Raw genomic sequence first — 17,244 nt, forward strand, 5'->3', positions numbered from 1 at the left:
AGAGGGAGAGAAGAGAAGAGGTTTTTCATCTTGAAGACAGGAAGAGTCATATCTGGAGAGCTGAGGAAGGTGGGAGGCCTCCTCTGTGTACTTCTGTTGTCACTTGATTGGAATGACTAAGGACATTTTGAAACCAGAAACTGCATTTTATCACTGAATGCAGAATTGGGTTTAGGATCATCCAGGCTTATACAACATAGGGGGAAGATGGAGTGACTATCCTGTGGTAAGAATGAATCCATCTCATGAGAGTCCATGGTACAGTGGATATACAGCATGCTTATCTAAGCTTAATTACTGGTTCCATGTATGTACTTCGGCAAGTCACTTAACCTCTCTAGTCCTAACCCCTCATCTGTGAAGTCCACTTAGGGTTATGAAGATTTAATGTAATTATGATATAAAGTGCTTAGTAGTTATAGAAGCAATTGCTATGGTTTAAATGGTGAATAAACAGATTGTTTATTGGCTCAGGAATTATGTGATAACTATTTAAGAATTGTACTTCTGGTTGTCCCGGGAGATTAGGATTCTTGTTTGGCTTCACTACTGACTAGATAGTATTAATAGTTAAGTCATTTAACTTTGTAGACCCTGGTTTCCTTTTATTCACAACTGTTGAAGTTGAGGATCTTTCATTTGGTAAGCTTGGGAATTCTATTTTGTTTTGCTGTTTAAAAACCTAGGCCTCTTGTTGTTAACAATACCTCTATTAACTAATTTGAGTTCTGACTCATCTGCTAGATCTAAATAGCCGTGGGAATGTGAAGCTTTTCACAAATAATGCTATGATTTTTCAGATAAGTTTTTGCTCTCCATGCAAATGGAGCAAATTACTTAATTGACATTTTACAATTAGGTATTAAAGCATCCTGTTCAAGGTTGGAGGACAGTATAAACTTATTTAAAATGTCTAGTGAACACAGTCTGTCACAGGGATATGGGAAAAAGGCAAAATTGTATTAAGATATTATTTGTAAGCAAGTGCTCTTCATTTCCGAGCAGTCTGTCCCTGAAGGGGGTGTAAATCATGTGTCTGTTCTGTGCTTAGAATTCATCCCTTCTGCCATATGTTTATTGTATAAACCAAGAAGATCATGTATTATCAAGAGACAACTTCTACTCCCGGCCTAAACTTTCAAATATTATTCATACTCTGTTCTCATAAAAAATTATTCTTAGGGTCTGAAAGACCATCATTTTCTTTTAGGTATTTCTGTTTGTATATGGTATTTGCAGCAACCAACATCAACAGCTGGTTTGTTCTCTCATTTTTCAAGGTAATGGTAGGGATTCAAGTTATTAAGAATCAAATCTAACACGCAAAAATACTTTGAACATGAGCTGTGTACAAATTTTTTATTGAGTTATTAACCTATTGGACATTGCTGCTGCTGTGGGGACTTTATCACATAAATTTAAAAACTAATATAAACAAATGGAGAATATGAGTTGACACAGAAGAAAGGCTCAATTTTATGCCAAAGTAATAGCTAGCACTATAGCATGCTTACTGTAGGCATTACGTTAAGAGCTTTGTGTGCATTATTTCATTTAAGCATCCCAACTTTACTACTTGGTTGGGTGTTATTACTTCATCATTTTTATAGGCGAAGAAGCTGTCTCAGACAGGTTAAGTAAGTTGCCCATGTTCACACAACTAGTGAGCAGAAGTGCTAGGGGTTGAATCCAAGCCACCTGATTGCAAAGTCTATGCTGAAGTTGCATTTTAAAGTAACAGAAATTTCCTTCATACAACACTGGACTTATTTTTTTTCTATCAAATGATGTGGCAAATTGAGAGATTTCTGGAGAAATTCAGGCCCAAACAATGTTATCGCTCAGATCATTCAGATCATTTTCAACATTAGCATTTAATGAATAAGACTGTGTCTTGAACCGAACATATTTATAAAAGAATTAGAGGAAGGTAACTTAATTCTCCATTCACTGGTGTCTTAGTTGTAAAACCACATTTTGACAAGGTTATTGGTCATAAGTTATTTTAATAGCTTTTCCAAACTTAATTTTCTGAAGTTAATAAAATGCTGAGAAAAACTTAGATTATGTTTAAAAGCATTGAGTGAACTAAAACCTAAGTAAAGCTATTTACTTCGCATACATATGGCCACCATCTAAGATGGTTACTTATCCTTGAAAGGATAATGTTTAAAATAATATTTAAAATAATCTAAACCTAATTTCTTAACATTGAAATTTTTACAAAGTATAGTTATGTATAAATCTGATACTATCTTACTACAAGAGATACTAAATGAGTAACACAAATATTAAGCATAAAAGATTTAATTGGGCTGTTACAACCTACTCTCACACAGTTTAAACAAAAGTCAGTTAAATAGGTTGTTTGTAAAGTTCTGTATAGTCTAGATTTCTTTCTTCTTCCTTCTCTTTCTTCACCCCCTCCTCCTCTCAGCATCATAATGATTATCATCATCCCCATCACCACTGTCATCATAATCATCATGGCTATCTTTTACATTGTTTTCCTCACAACATCTGCATCAGTAATTTAATTGTAAGCAACAGAAATTAAGGAGCAGTTTATTTAGAAAGATATCTTGTAGTTTTTAGTTTGAGGACAACCTGAAGAATGAGGCCTTGTAGAGCTGTGCCAAGACAGGCTGCTAGGCTTAAGATGGGGAACAGATGTCAGCAGATATTCATCACTTAGGGCTAAGGTCAGTTGGTTGAGCTTTGGGGCAGAGAGACCAGTCTAGTCCTGTAACACCAGTGTGCCATGCAGAGGTAAATTTTTGTGTGTGCTAAGACCTACAAACATCTGGGAAGTACCTTAGAAGAGGAGGAAACAGCAGATCTAGAGAGGAAGGTTGCAGGAAGCAGTAGATGGTCTTTTCAGGTTTCACCATTTAGGCAAATGAGTTTTTGGACCTTGTGCACACATGCTGTTTAATCATGCGTCGGGCTTTCTGGAGAGAGTTTTATTTATAATTCTTGGGCTATGTATCCATTCCTTGGTCAAGGGAATGTGGTACTCTTTGATTGACTCTTTGATTGATAAGATAACATTTTATCTTATTAGGAAAGCATAAACTTCCAAAGGAAAAATTACGTAAAGGAGAAGACATGGATGATAGGGAAAAAAGCAACATATCATGTCATATCACTTTACCATGCATAGAAATCATAAATAAAAATATTTTTCCTTTGATATAGTAGTCACAGGAGATCTTTTGCCCCTCAAAGTCATAGCTATATTTATAGTGTTTTTCTGAATATTGTATAGTTTTTTTAATGAATCTTGGTAAAAGAAGATTTTTTAACCATAACTTGTTTTTAATCCTATAGGAGAGGATAATAAGTTTTAGCTTTTATAGGCCACTAATTTTTTTCATGGCTTTTGTATTTTAAATAAGTTATTATTAAAATAGAAATTAAAAAAATCTACAGAACTTGAATTAAGTTAATTAATTAAGCAACATTTCATAATAAATTCTGTGCTGAAATAATTATGATCATTACTTTATTACAAAATAACTATCTAGAATGTTGTATCAGTATTAGTGTTTATGTTTTATTGAGGCATGTGCAATGTGCCTCAGGTGTCATCAAGGATGGGCATCGAATCACCGTTTCCCTTTTCATAATCAACTCCCAAAAGGTGAAAATTTCCCCTCTGGCTTCCTAGTATCCTAATATATTATTAATTTATTTACTTTATTATTTTATTATTATTTACTTTATTTCTATTTTATCCTGATTGTATCTCTTAAGGTACATATTCTTCTTTTTTCACATGTTATAGTTTTTTAATAAGATTGTTTTTGAGAATTTAAATGTTTTCCCTCTAAATTCTATATTATGAAGTGTGATTGTAATGTGAGTGATTTTTAAAGTTGTCTGTACACTAATTTTTAAAGATAATTCCAGCAGCCTGGGTGCGATGGCTCATGCCTGTAATCCTAGCACTTTGAGAGGCCGAAGCAGGAGGATTGCTTGAGCCCTGGGGTTCAAGACCAGCCCAGGCAACATAGTGAGACCCCATCTCTACAAAAATAAAAATAAAAAAATTAACGAGGTTGATGAAGTCCACCTTTGGTCCCATCTACTCTGTAGGTTGAGGCTGGAAAATTACTTGAGCCCAGGAGTTCGAGGTTACAATGAGCTGTGTTCACACCACTGCACTCCAGGCAGACTGACAGAGTAAAATCCTGTCTCTTAAAAAAACACAACACAATAAAACGAAACAAAAAACTACAAGACAAAGAAGGCTAAGGAATGCCAGAAATCCCCAGAAACTGAGAGAGTCATAGATGATTTCCCTCTCAGAGTCTCTGATAAGGAAACAACTCTGTTGACAGCTTGATTTTGGACTTTTGGCCTCCTGAACTGCGAGAGAACACATTTCTGTTATCTTCAGCCAGATAGACAGACAGACAGACAGACAGATAAAATTATCTCTCTGTTTGTAACAAAAAGATCATTCCCCCTCAAATTTCCCAAAGTGTGTGAAACAACAGCTTCATTGTTAGAACAATGCTTTCTTTGGGTGTTTTGAAGAGGAGTGTTCATTGTTTAAAATGAGTCTGATTACATTGTCACCACATGTTATATCTGCTTTTTCTATATACTTTAGAAAATATCTTCTGGATTGTATACTCCTTGAAGACAGAGCTGAAGTCTTAGTTGTATTGGTTTTATACCTTATTGTACTTTTGCTAACAGTGCATTGCACCTCCATAAACTGTAATATGGAAAAGAGATAAGTACCATAATTATTTATGAGGACTGTAATATACAGATTGCTGTTAATATTTTCAAAACCTATTAGATGTAAGAATGTTTCTACTGTTTTTCAAAAATGAGTCATCCATGAAAGACTTTTCATAATTCATTCCTTTGTTTCTATTGATAGTGGCTTCTATTTTTCTCTGTTTAAGACCATTTTGATATTAAATTCTCAAATACTTCCATTTACAAAAAATAAAAGGACAAAAATTCATCAACACCTGTGAAAAGAAGGGAAAAAAAAGAAAAAAATTCAGATCACCACTAACAGCTGATTACTAAGGAACCTGCTCTTACCGAACAGCATGCAGTGGGAGAAACTAATGTGGAGAAAATAATCAGTTTTCCTTGTTATAGGGATCATACAACCAGAAGGATTTTACCACTGTCTTACAACATACAGGGATGCAAGCCATGGATTTGGGTCCATGTGTTTAGAGAACAATGGAAATTTAGTTTCCCAAATTGGAATTTCCTCTGGACTATATCTTAGCCTCCTGAGCATAAAGAATATACCTAATATAAAATGTGTTTAATGTTTCTTATTTTGTTATTAGAGAAAATGTGAAGGACATAAAGATGTCAGATGTACTATCCTAGTCACTAAAGTTCTTTTTGAACAACTGATAAGACAAAAAGCCAGCAGTAGAAATTTGACTACTGGTTCCTGGTGGCCTGACTGTACCATTAGCGAAGTGATTTGTGCCCTGAGGCTATTTACCTTTGGTTATTTCCCCCCAAAGGCTGAAAGTTCTACAATATGCTTGTCTCTGAATTGAGAAACTGTTCATTTCTCTTTGGATCGTCAAAGTAGCTGCAAATAATAAACTTAAGTCAATAAAATGCAGAGTTAGAAAGAAAATGATCCATGTTATTTAACTTCCTCTCTTAATGTCACATTTATATGTATTGGCGTGTTTCTTTGTATATACACAGTAATGCATCACTTAACGACAGGAGTACATTCTGAGAAACATGTTGTTAGGCAATTTTGTTGTGCAAATATTACAGAGTGTACTTACATGAATCTAGAACCTAGATAGCCTACTATACACCTAGGCTATATGGTATAGCCTACTGCTCCTAGACTATAAACCTGTGCGGCATGTTGCTGTACTGAATATTGTAGGCAGTTGTAACACAATGGTAAGTATTTGTGTATCAAAACATATCTAAACATAGAAAAGGTACAGTCAAAATACGGTTTATAATCTTATGAGGCTACTATGGTACATGTGGTCCACTGTTGACCAAAATTTAGTTATGGGCATGACTGTATATACACACACATATATAAAGTTGTTTGACTAAGGAAAATATCCAAATTCATAAAATCATCCATTTTTATAAAGCTTTTTTATACTTTCATTTTTTATTTGGAAAGTTAACAGTCTCAGGTAGCTCTTCTTTGGTTCAGTTGCATAGCACTTCTCTCTGTGCCGGTGAAATCTAGTAACTCCTTATTAGGCTAAGCTAAATATACTCTGGTTGACATCTTATGTTGGCTTAGCTGTTTAGTCAGGAGGTATAATTGTTAATAATATTTAGCCATAATAAATGAAGTTGTCTCACAGTATGTATTTTAAAAAATGGCAACATATGGTTCAAAACAGAGACTCCTAATTAGACAATTATTGAGCAACAGGAAAGGATGTTTTCAAATTTGTATACTTATGGTTGTACTCTAAAATCTAGTAGTTTCCTGATGCAGTTTTATAGTTTTCTATCATTAGTTACACATACCATATCCACATTATTAAGAATAAATTTGCTCACTGGAGTTACAGCTTCTTTAATATTATTTATGTGACTTCTTTAAAAAGGGAAGAAATAATAATGTTTAGCCTTTCAACAAGTTAGTCTATTGAGTGGCTGCTATGCACTGATGCCCTGAAGCACAGCAGTGAAAAAACAGTCTGTCCTGTCATAGGGCTTCTAGTCTGATATTGGGCTGATTCACCACTTTTGGTTTAAAATCCTAGTTTCTCTTGTCTTTAATGTCTGTCTGTCTCTCTTCATCTTTCTTTTTCTGTGAATACACACACGCTATGTGTGTATATGTATCTATATACACACACACACTTATGTTGTGTATGTGTATATATACATATATTTTTAATTAAAGATATATAATTCATATATATTCCTTAAAGATACATATATATATGAATATATATTCTAATAAATAATGTAACAGTATAAGTATCTTGTTTGGGATAATACATATTATGTGTTAGGCTTCTTCAGAGAGACAGAATCAAAAGGAGATAGATAGATGAGAGGGGATTTATTAAGGGGTTCGTTTTATGTGCTTATCGAGGCTGAGAAGTCCTGCAACAGGCTGTCTGTAAGCTAGAGATTCTGGGATGCTGGTAGACTAAGTCTAAAGGCCTCAGAACCAGAGAAGACAATAGTGTTACTCTGAGAACCCAGGGTGAGGGAGTAGGGAGGCGGTTCTGGTGTAAGTCCCGGAGTCCAAAGGGCTGGAGCCTAGAGTTGTTGCCCAAGGATTGGAGAGGAAGGATATATCCCAGCCCAGCAAATAGACGGGCACATTTACCTTTTCTCCTTTTTTCCTTCGGACTCCCAGCAGATTGGATGGTGCCTGACTGCAATAAGGACAGATCTTCAAGTTAACACCTCAACTTAACTATTTGACACCTCAAATTAACCATCACAACATATATATATATATATATTTATTATAAAATCTATAAATCAGGACATGAATTGTTTATATATAAGAATAATAGTTTAAGAATTTTAATTCTGCCTTTAAATACGCTGTACTATGTATCCTCAGTTTCCCACTTAATGTTCTGGTTCTGTATTATGTCTGCCATATTAATTTTTATCATAGAATTTTGCTTCTGTGTTGTTTAAAACAAAACAAAACACAGTGATTGACAAGGCACTGTTTCTGCTGAAAAGTTCAGAAGCATTCAAAGATCACTGACAGGTTCTGTTTTCACCTGTTCCTCATCAGCTTTTCATGGTTCAGGTGCCTGAGGAGAAACGGTCATCAAGCTGAGTCAGAGATTCACATTTTCAGGGGTTTGAAGGGGCAATGGGTTGAGACACTCCCCTTTCTGTTTAGAAGGTACCAGAGGAAATATTCAACAAAGTTTTGTTATTCTTCCTTAAAAAGCATCAACCTTATAAACATCTTTTCATCACTGGCCTGTAGTTCTGTTGAATAAAATGTTCTAAAGCAGCAAACACTGGGTCTGATGCATTGGGATTAAAGGTAAGGATCAGGGGAGCAGCCCAAGGGGGCAGGATGCCCAGATGGCTCTGAGGCTCCCCCAGGCACCGGGAGAGTGAGTACCTGCCTTTTCCCAGCCCCAGGTTGCTGATGTGGGGGCTAGTATGTAAGCAGTGATCCTGATGAGGGGAGTAGACAATGCAAGGTGTGTACATGTATTCCTTGATGTATTATTTGATGAGAGTTAGTAAAAAAAAAAAAAAAAAAGCATCCATTTTAGCAGCACTCATGCATTCTATCACTGATGCTCAAGTTAACAACATGAAGACATAAATTATAGTTTTCACCTTTACACTATAACTCTTGGGGTTATAATTTTCTTCCAGACTCCTCCCCAGTTCTTTCTTTCAAGCTGTAGTTAGAATGTAGGTCTTATGCTTCAAGTTACTGTTTGCTACTTTATTTGCAAATGTTTTTTCCTCAATATGAGGCCATTGCTGTAAGATGTCCTGGCATGGGGAGTGGTATCATATTGTTGTTTCTAAAAGTGGTCCTGAAACAGTTCAGTATTGAAGGCAGTGTAGATATACTTAATATTAATCTCCCCACTTGATTTTGTTAAAAAACCTGACCTTTGACATTTTCTAGATTAGATATTGGACTCTTTGATGGTTGCAGCTTATTGAGAATTTGGAGATTTGTCTTGAATGCCTTTCTTCAGCCATTCCTCCCTCCCCACTGTCTTGCTCACTGATCAGCAGCTTGCTGCTGCTCCAGGCCAGCTGCAATATTATGGTTTCAGTGTCACTGATGCAGTCAGTTGTGTTCCGATTTCAGAATTACGGTTGGCAGTCCCAGGGTAAAGTGATATGCTTTGGCATCATAAAGTTGTAGGACCGGGGAGCAATAACATTGAAAGCTATGTCAAGATTCCACCCTCATGGAGGTTTCCTGGTTACATTTGAGGCTATGGTTTAAAATACATGAACTTCACATAGTATAGGTAAAATGTTTGAAAAGGGTGCATTTATAAATACAACCACACATATTTATAGGTCATACAATTTTATAGTAGATGTGAGAAATGGTCATTTTTCTTTGAGACAGATTTATAAATGATTTCTTAAGTTATTTGGGACTCCAGGTAGCCAAAAGAATAATGATACCCTAACATGTTTCTTTTAATTTATTGGAAATAACGATGACATTAATCATCATCAGAACTAAAGGAATACTGTAAAGTAGATTCAAAAACACCAATTTATATGCTTAATAGAAATTAATTTATGATGAGTAAAGCCAAAAACCCAATACTGAATTTTATTTTTGAATGTAGTTAAGATGCACCAAGTGAAGGTGGAGATGTAGGTAACCTCAGGGACCATGACAGTAGTGATGATGAGGAGATAAATATCCACAACTCCAACCCCACACCATGACTCTATGAAAAGAACTTCCTATCTTATCCTCATCATTCAGGTCTTTGGATTTTCCAGCCCCTATTTTGTATTGGTCCTGAATTAAACCTGGTTACTTTCATGGTATCATCTTTATTTTCTTCTTTTGCTTTAAAACATTGGTTGTGGCTTTTTTACTTCCTCTTCATACCTATTGATATACTGGTTCTAGACACCACTCTCACCGCTAGTTGCCTGGCCCAGCTGCCAATACTGATGGCCAAAATAAGCAATTTAGTAAAAACTGGTGGTAATGGTGGGTGTGTGTGTGTGTGTGGTAATAAAATACAATCTTACCATTTATCTTTTATGTAATGTTTTGAGAAAACTGTATTTTGGGTAACTTACTAAAACTTCTTTTAGTCAGTAAAACTGCATCTCATCCATTGCGGATGTTCTTGGTACAAGATTTCTCCTATGAGGGACTACAAATTATTGGGTCTCTTGAAACTGGAAACGGACTCTCACTCTTCCAGTAGTATGTAAACACACTGGAGCGCTCCTGGTAAGGGCCCTAGGAGTGCTTCAGAAGTACGGTACATCACCAAGTACAATATGGGGAAGAGCTTCAGAGCCATAGAATCCTTTTTCCTGCATATTTAAAATTCCAAATGCCATAATTACCCATTTATGATGTCATTTTGGAACATATAGCAAGACTACTGAATGCTTAAATTTACACATTATCTTGACTAGTTCATTGTTTTTCTGGGTTTTAGAAACACGTGGTGAAGATATGGCTCAAATTTCTTTTGAACCACTGGGTCTGCTTTGCTAAATGTAACTTTACAACAAAATGGATGTTTATACTGGTAAATATCCACAAAATATTTGGGAAGGCCGGAATGGAAGTCTGCCTGATTCGGTATATAATTTTGTGGGCAAAGATAACATAACAGAAAGTACATCTTGATATTTGGAAAAAAAAGATCATTTTGCCAAAGATGTTTCCTTAAAGTATAGGTTGCAAACTCTTGGACAGAATCTGGCCTGGGGAGACATGTTTTGCTTGGCTTTCATAGTATTCAAAAAGAATAAAAAGGAAATGAGTTTGGCCCCCTAAGTCAGAGACTGTGTTCTCTGGTTGTCCACACCACCTTCCACTGCTTATTACCTTAGTTATTCCCATTACTTCTTGAGGTCATGAGATATTTGTTTCATGACTCTTGCTAAATGAAAGCTGTTTGCAGTCTGATTTGTGTACCTCATCCTTTAAGTTGTTGTCACACTGGGAAGATGAACCTCCTTTTCTTCCTTTTTCTTGTTACTCTTGGCTTCTTTTCCAATTCGGGCAATAGCAGGCCTCAAGTGGACTTTGGGAAAGGACAAATGGAAGGATAGGAGGAAAGCACATCCATGCTCTCTAGCAGTGGTCCTTGGCTGTCAGAAGGGATGGAGACAACCAGGGGAAAGCATCCTCACTGCCAGTCTGTGGCCAGGGGAGGAGGGGGAAAGAAAACTTGTTACTCAACTTGCCTTCCTGTCTGCTTGCTTCTTGTCCCTGTATTTTTCAGACATTTGCAGCTGAGGCCAATTTATCCCTACTCATTCACTCAGCAAATAGTTTTGAGGTCTGCTGAATGTGGAGCATCATACCCTGAGAGTGGTAGGCAGTAGGGGAAGATACCACGAGAATACACGAATCCACCACTATCATGGGTCTTCATTTCACGAGTGTGGTTTTAGCTTACTTATGAGACTTTCACGTTTCATCTGTATCCTTTCTTACCCAGCCTTATTATCTCCCTAGAATTATTATTCTTATTTCTTAAAGGTTAGCTCTTCAGTTGAGAGTACACAGTGGTTGCTTAACACTTTCTTCTGGATGTTAAGTAGATTATTCTTAGAGACCTGCTTTTCTTTTGAGTGATCAGGATAATTTTCAGCATTTTTTTTCAGTAGGCTCTGTTAGCTTTAGTCTATGTTTTGCTTCCTTTACTAATCTTTGAATAGGGCAGTATCAGTTTGTACAGGCTCATTTGCCCATAACCAGAGGGTGGGGTTCGCTTTGATTCTGCTCTCAATTTGTTTGCTGTGGGAATCTCCTCAGGTTTCCACCCAAAGGGTAGAGCGTGCAGTTCCCAGCTTGATCTCTGGTGTAGAAGCTCTGCTGTACAGGTAAGGTCTTCTCCTGTGCTGCCAGCTTTCCACTTGTTTTTCTGCCACTGAGCTAGGGTCACACACTGAAGGGCCTGCAGAGATTAGACAGATGAAACAAAATTAGTGAAGCAGTATGCAACCTATGGTAGCTGTGGAAGGGATTTAAAGGCAGTATTTCTAAAGTGCTTTGTCCTTTTAAGTGGAATTTGCCCATGACCAAATATGGTATTTGGGTATTTAGTATGATGCCCTGGCTCTAAAACAGTGTTTCTTAAATTTTTCTGAATTTTTTTGACCGTGGTAACACACAAACACACACGCACACACGTATGACTATTTTAAACCAGAAGTCCAGTATTTTACATCTTTTGGAGTCCTCTGAGAATCAACTCTCAGAACTGAGATTCCTTATTTCAGGGATTTGAACATTTAGTAGCTTTTGGCAAATATATTCCCAAAATATTTCTCAAAAGACTTAATGGCAGTTTACATTGCCTTTGGCAATGTAAGGAAGATTTTAACTATATTCCTTTGTCAGAATTTAAATTTAAATTACTTTGTGACATTAATGGGTGAAATGCCACTTTATCCTTACTTTTAAACTTATTTTTAAAAATTAATGGAGCAATAGAACATTTTCTTTGTTTAGCAGTGGTATTTTCTCTTTTATAATAACTATTTTATTCATAGACAATATAGCAAAGTGATCAACTTTTTATGATGAGGTGAGCCAAGCACAAAATCTTCTTGGATCACTCCTTAAAAAAATGAAATACTGTCATTCACAACCTAAGCTATTGTAAGTATATCTCACTTCTTCTGGTATAATAGACAGAAACATGTTACTGTTATAGTCCTTGTCAATGAAAGCATTGCAGAATAAAGAATTGTAAATCAAATAGGAATGGATTGTTGATATTTTTGTGCATTATGAGGAAAGAAAATTACTCAGCTCTTTCCCTGAACAAAAGGATTTAAACCTAGATAAAAATTGATTTTTAAATATTAAATTGTTATTTCTGGAGAACTATTATTATTGTATCTTCTCACTAATATCCTATTAGCAATAATGTAATTGTTGACCTTAAGATTTTTGTGCCTCTGTTGTGCCACTACTCTCCATTGGGAGTGACAGAGCGAGACCTTGTCTCAAAACAAACAAATGAATAAAACACAATAAATTTCTCCTCTGTATTCCTACCTTCTCTATTAAATAATCAATGAATATGTTACGGAAAAATAATACTATTTCTGCTAAAGAATTCTTTTCCTGAATCCATTTGTCACATTAATAACTTAAATACATAATTAAAACCCTCTTATCTTGGTTTTAATGAAAGCACGTAAGTTATATATTTTGTTTTTCTCTGTGCCATCTTAGTTATGTACACTAAAAAAGATATGTGTAATTTTTGCTGAAATATCCTTTGAGTTTTACTCCAGCACTTTTTTGAGTCATACCCAAAAACCCAAAAGATTTTAAGCCTTGCCCATGTATTATGAACTACACATAATTTTTGCTTCATAATGGGCCAAAAATTCATTTATTCCAGCAGAATTGGACCAGGTTTTAGAAAATAGGACCATTTATCCATGGTGATACAGAAGTGTAGCAGTGTTTATACTTTTGATCATTCCTTAGGGAAGCATGACCTTGGTAGACAACCAGCTGGCTTCAGGGAAAATTGTACCCTTGATACGTGCTTAAAACAGCAGTGTAAAATGTAACTGGCTGACAATCTTGGTTTTGGTTAGGGTCACTTTCTTCTTATTCACGGTATGCTGGGAGTACAAGGGATGATGTCAGTTTCTACCCTTTAGAACTCTTATGATGGCCAGACATAGTATTTCCCTCTGTTGTCAACACTTGAGAAAAGTTTGCCAAGTGGGGACTTACGAATTGAAAAGCAGAGGATATTAGTAATTGTTGTTTTAAGAAGAGAAAAATTCATTTTTCAATATTTTTTTAGAAAAGAACAAAGGAGTTGAAATTTAAAATTCTAGAAAAACTTGTTTCTAACAAAAATAAATTGATTTTTAATACCAGTATCATGCCTTTCCTTGTTACTTATCACTTAAAATAATCTTTAAATTAATTTCTTTCTTTCTTGGGTATGCTTTGCCCTAGGGCATTGTGGCAACATATATAGTACAACCCTTTAGGGACCTGAGTTAACTCGTCTTTGCTTCCCCAGTATTAGCACATGTGGTTCAAGAAATTGTTTTAATATGAACTGATGACCTTTGGAATTTATACAACATTAAAAGTTAATTGAGAGATTGTATGTAATAAATAAGATGATGAAAGTGATTTCCTGGTTTGTACTAATATAATGTTCAAATTTTCTTATTTGGCATTATTTATCTCCTAATTACTGGCACAATATGGAGCAAAGCTATGAGGCTCAGAGGTTTTCTAGTGTGTAACTTGTCTCTTTTGTTTCTGTAGCAGTGAATTATAGGTGCTGTTACCATGTATAAGTTTTCTCTAAGATTCTGATTAGCTGATTTACCATTGAAGATTTTTCAGGAGAGGAGTGCTGTCATGGATAAGCAGTCTGGCAGAGGATGTGTGACATTGATGATGTCAGGAAAATTTTTCCCTGTGTCTCTTTCAGAATGGAGGATGGTGAGGAAACCAGAACGTGATGCTTTTTAAGGAAAGAGGACATGGTAAACAATTGAGATTTGATTATATATTTTTCCATATGGAATATCATATTCTGAAAAGATTTTCTTTCCAATCCTCAAAGGGACCAGTTTAAGAAATTAGATGTATTAAGCACCTTTGAAACACTATATCAACAACAAAACATAAAACAAGAGGATTTAAAAATGGAGAAAGGACTCAAATAGACATTTGTCCAAGAAAGATATGCCAGTGGCCATTAAGCACCTGGAAATTGCTCAACACCACTAATTATTAGGGAAATACAAATCACAATCACAATGAGATACCACCTCGTTCCCATTGGGATGGCTACTGTCAAAACTACAGAAAATAAGTGTTGGTACAGATGTGGAGAAATTGCATCTCTTGTGCACTGTTGGTGGGAATGTAAAATGGTGTAGCCTCTGTGGAAATTACTATGACTGTTTCTGAAAATATTAAACAATTATGGCATGACCCAGCAATTCCACTTCTGGGTATATATACAAAAGAAGTGAAAGCAGGGACTCAAACAGATATTTGTACACCTATGCTCATTGCAGCAGTACTCACAGTAGCCAGAAGGTAAAAGGAACTTAAGCATCCATTGATAGATAAATGTATAAACAAAATGTGATATATACATACAGTGGGATATTACTGTTTCAAAGGAGGGAAATTTTGGCACATGATACAGCATAGATGAACCTTGAAAACATTATGTAATGTGAAATAAGGCAGTCACAAAATGACAAATATTGTATGAACCCATTTATATAAGGTTCCTAAACCAGTCAGATTCATAGAGAAAGTAGAATGACACCAAGGGCTTGGAAGAAGAGGGAATGAGGAGTTATTGTTTAATGGCTACAGAGTTTTGCTAGGGAAGATAGATAAGGACTAGAGACAGATGGTCGTGATGGTTGTGTAATAATGTGAATGTACTTAATGCCACAGAACTGTACAATTAAAAATGATTAAAAGGGGAAAACAAAACTATCTTTATGGAATTTTTCAGTCAGCTTGTAATTATCACCTGAATGCTAAACTTGGAACAATATAATACGTATTAACACCATGGTAACAACACTTGAATGAAGGTAAACTGCTGGAATTAATAAAGGATAAATATAGTGGAATGATAATGACAATGGTCTTTATGGTTGGTTCAGGTTCTAAATTTGCCAAATACTGTGCAGTAGCTCTTGAACTCTCACTTTTTTATTTATTAGAAGAGCATAAGCATATTTACAGTAAGGCTTTAGTTATGTGGTACTTCTAAATGCCTCCTGCCATTGCCAACTCCAAAGAAAAAGCCTGGAAGAGCCAGGAAGAGTCTTCTAAGGATAGAAGGTGTGGAAGATGCAGCACCCTGATTGTGTTTCAAAAGTACAACTTGGCTTTGTAGTAGACCTTTTCAACAGTTTTCTAAAATTCTATGACATGGAAGTCAACAGTATTAATAGCCAAATCACATGTTACAATTTCTTTTCTTCATAGAAACAGATTGAGTTGAGATGGAGATTAGGAATAAGTTTATGAAAATGTTTTTAAAAACTGATAGAAAAGAGTGAAGATACAAAAACAACCTGACAAGCAGCTAATTCAATCTTTGAAATATTGTTTTGGCAGAAATAATTATGTTGCTACCTACAGGTGGTTATGCTTTGTTTGATGTTTGAGCTGACAGGGAAATGGGGCAAAAAACTTTTGAAAGCATTTATTTACTATTTATCCATGTCTAACTACATCTCTAATAAATGTCCTCTAGTCCAGTACAATACCTTTGCCACCATTGTGACCTTTTTTCAATAGGAACAGGAAACTTGTGTTCAGTACTAACTCAGTGTTTGTGTATTTGTTACCATCATGCATGTTTAAAAAGGTACACAGAAGCATGTATTGTACTGCGAACTCGTTATTCTAAAACAAGTCTGGAGTAGGAAAAAAATAGGTGGAGAGAGTTGGCCCAGGGCAGTCCTCTATTACAATTAGAATGATTAGAGCTTAGGTTTTAGGACTTCTCTTTCAGCATCCTAATAACATTACTAGTCCCCTCTAAGATATGAAAGGCATCAGAAACTTCCAGTCTTGAAGAGTTATTCATGTAAATTACTGTGTCTGTGTGCTTTTTGGGGGGATCAATATAAGCAACATTTATTGAGCGGCCACATATACAATGTATTAGGTATTCTAGTTAGGTACAGAATATTTGTTAGTTCTGAATTCCATGCTCTTGAATGATTTGGAGTGCTGAAGCAGATAGTATAGAGACCACCACCACCCCCCGCCCATGAAAAAAAATTCCTCAAAACAAAGAAACAAAGATACTTACGTCCTTTTCTAAGCTGTTTATCTTTTACTAATATACAAAGGGCATAATTTGCTCAATGTAATATCTATTTGCCATGTGCTGTGTTCTTCAGTAGGCATTATAAGTAAGAGTTTCTGTCTTCAAACTTGTAATTTAGAGTGAGGTTGGAGGATTAGACATATCTATACAGTGCTGTGCTATGAGGTAAATTGTGTGTCTTCCTAAGAGAGAGAGTTGAAGCAGTGTGTGCTGCCTTCACCTTATTACTGTACTTGATTCTTGCCCTTGTAACCTGGTTTTAGGTTTCATATAATATTATGCATTGTCAGCTCCCTGAAATTCTACTGGGAAATGGTTACTAGTACATAGGCAATCTGACAAGAAAAAGGAGGAAAGGTACCATGGGGTTTAATATAAGGGAAAGCCCAGCTGGTTGCGGGGACCAGGGAGAAAGAGTTGTATGAGATGGGTCTTGAGGGAGGGATAGAATGTCTGCCAGTGTGGGGAAGGAAGTCTGAGGCGGAAAACCATCAATCACATTCAGAGTTGTGAGGGGACTGACATGCCTGGAGCATAGAGGGACTATTAGAAAGCAAGTTGGAAAGGTAAGGTCGATTAACTGACAGGAACATGTTTATCTGAAATATTTTGAAGTAGCTTTCAGAAAGATGTCCACTTTTAATTTTGCAAAAGCAGTTTTCTTAGGTTCTTCAGTATTTCAGTTCTGATTATACAAATCATTGAGGAA

The 17,244-nt window shown here is 35.8% G+C and overlaps 1 protein-coding gene and 1 long non-coding RNA gene across 11 annotated transcripts in view; both read left to right on the forward strand.

Annotated features, from left to right (window-relative positions):
* BCKDHB (branched chain keto acid dehydrogenase E1 subunit beta) overlaps window positions 1-17,244 on the forward strand; it is a 360,230-nt gene that overhangs the window by 144,213 nt on the left and 198,773 nt on the right. The window lies entirely within an intron of this gene.
* On the forward strand, window positions 10,072-12,331 carry LOC134810323 (uncharacterized). The gene is made up of 3 exons (XR_010158081.1): window positions 10,072-10,244; window positions 11,483-11,550; window positions 12,223-12,331. It is a non-coding gene; the product is annotated as an uncharacterized LOC134810323 (long non-coding RNA).

Source organism: Pan troglodytes, chromosome 5 (assembly GCF_028858775.2).
Source record: "Pan troglodytes isolate AG18354 chromosome 5, NHGRI_mPanTro3-v2.0_pri, whole genome shotgun sequence".
NCBI classification, from domain to species: Eukaryota; Metazoa; Chordata; class Mammalia; order Primates; family Hominidae; genus Pan; species Pan troglodytes.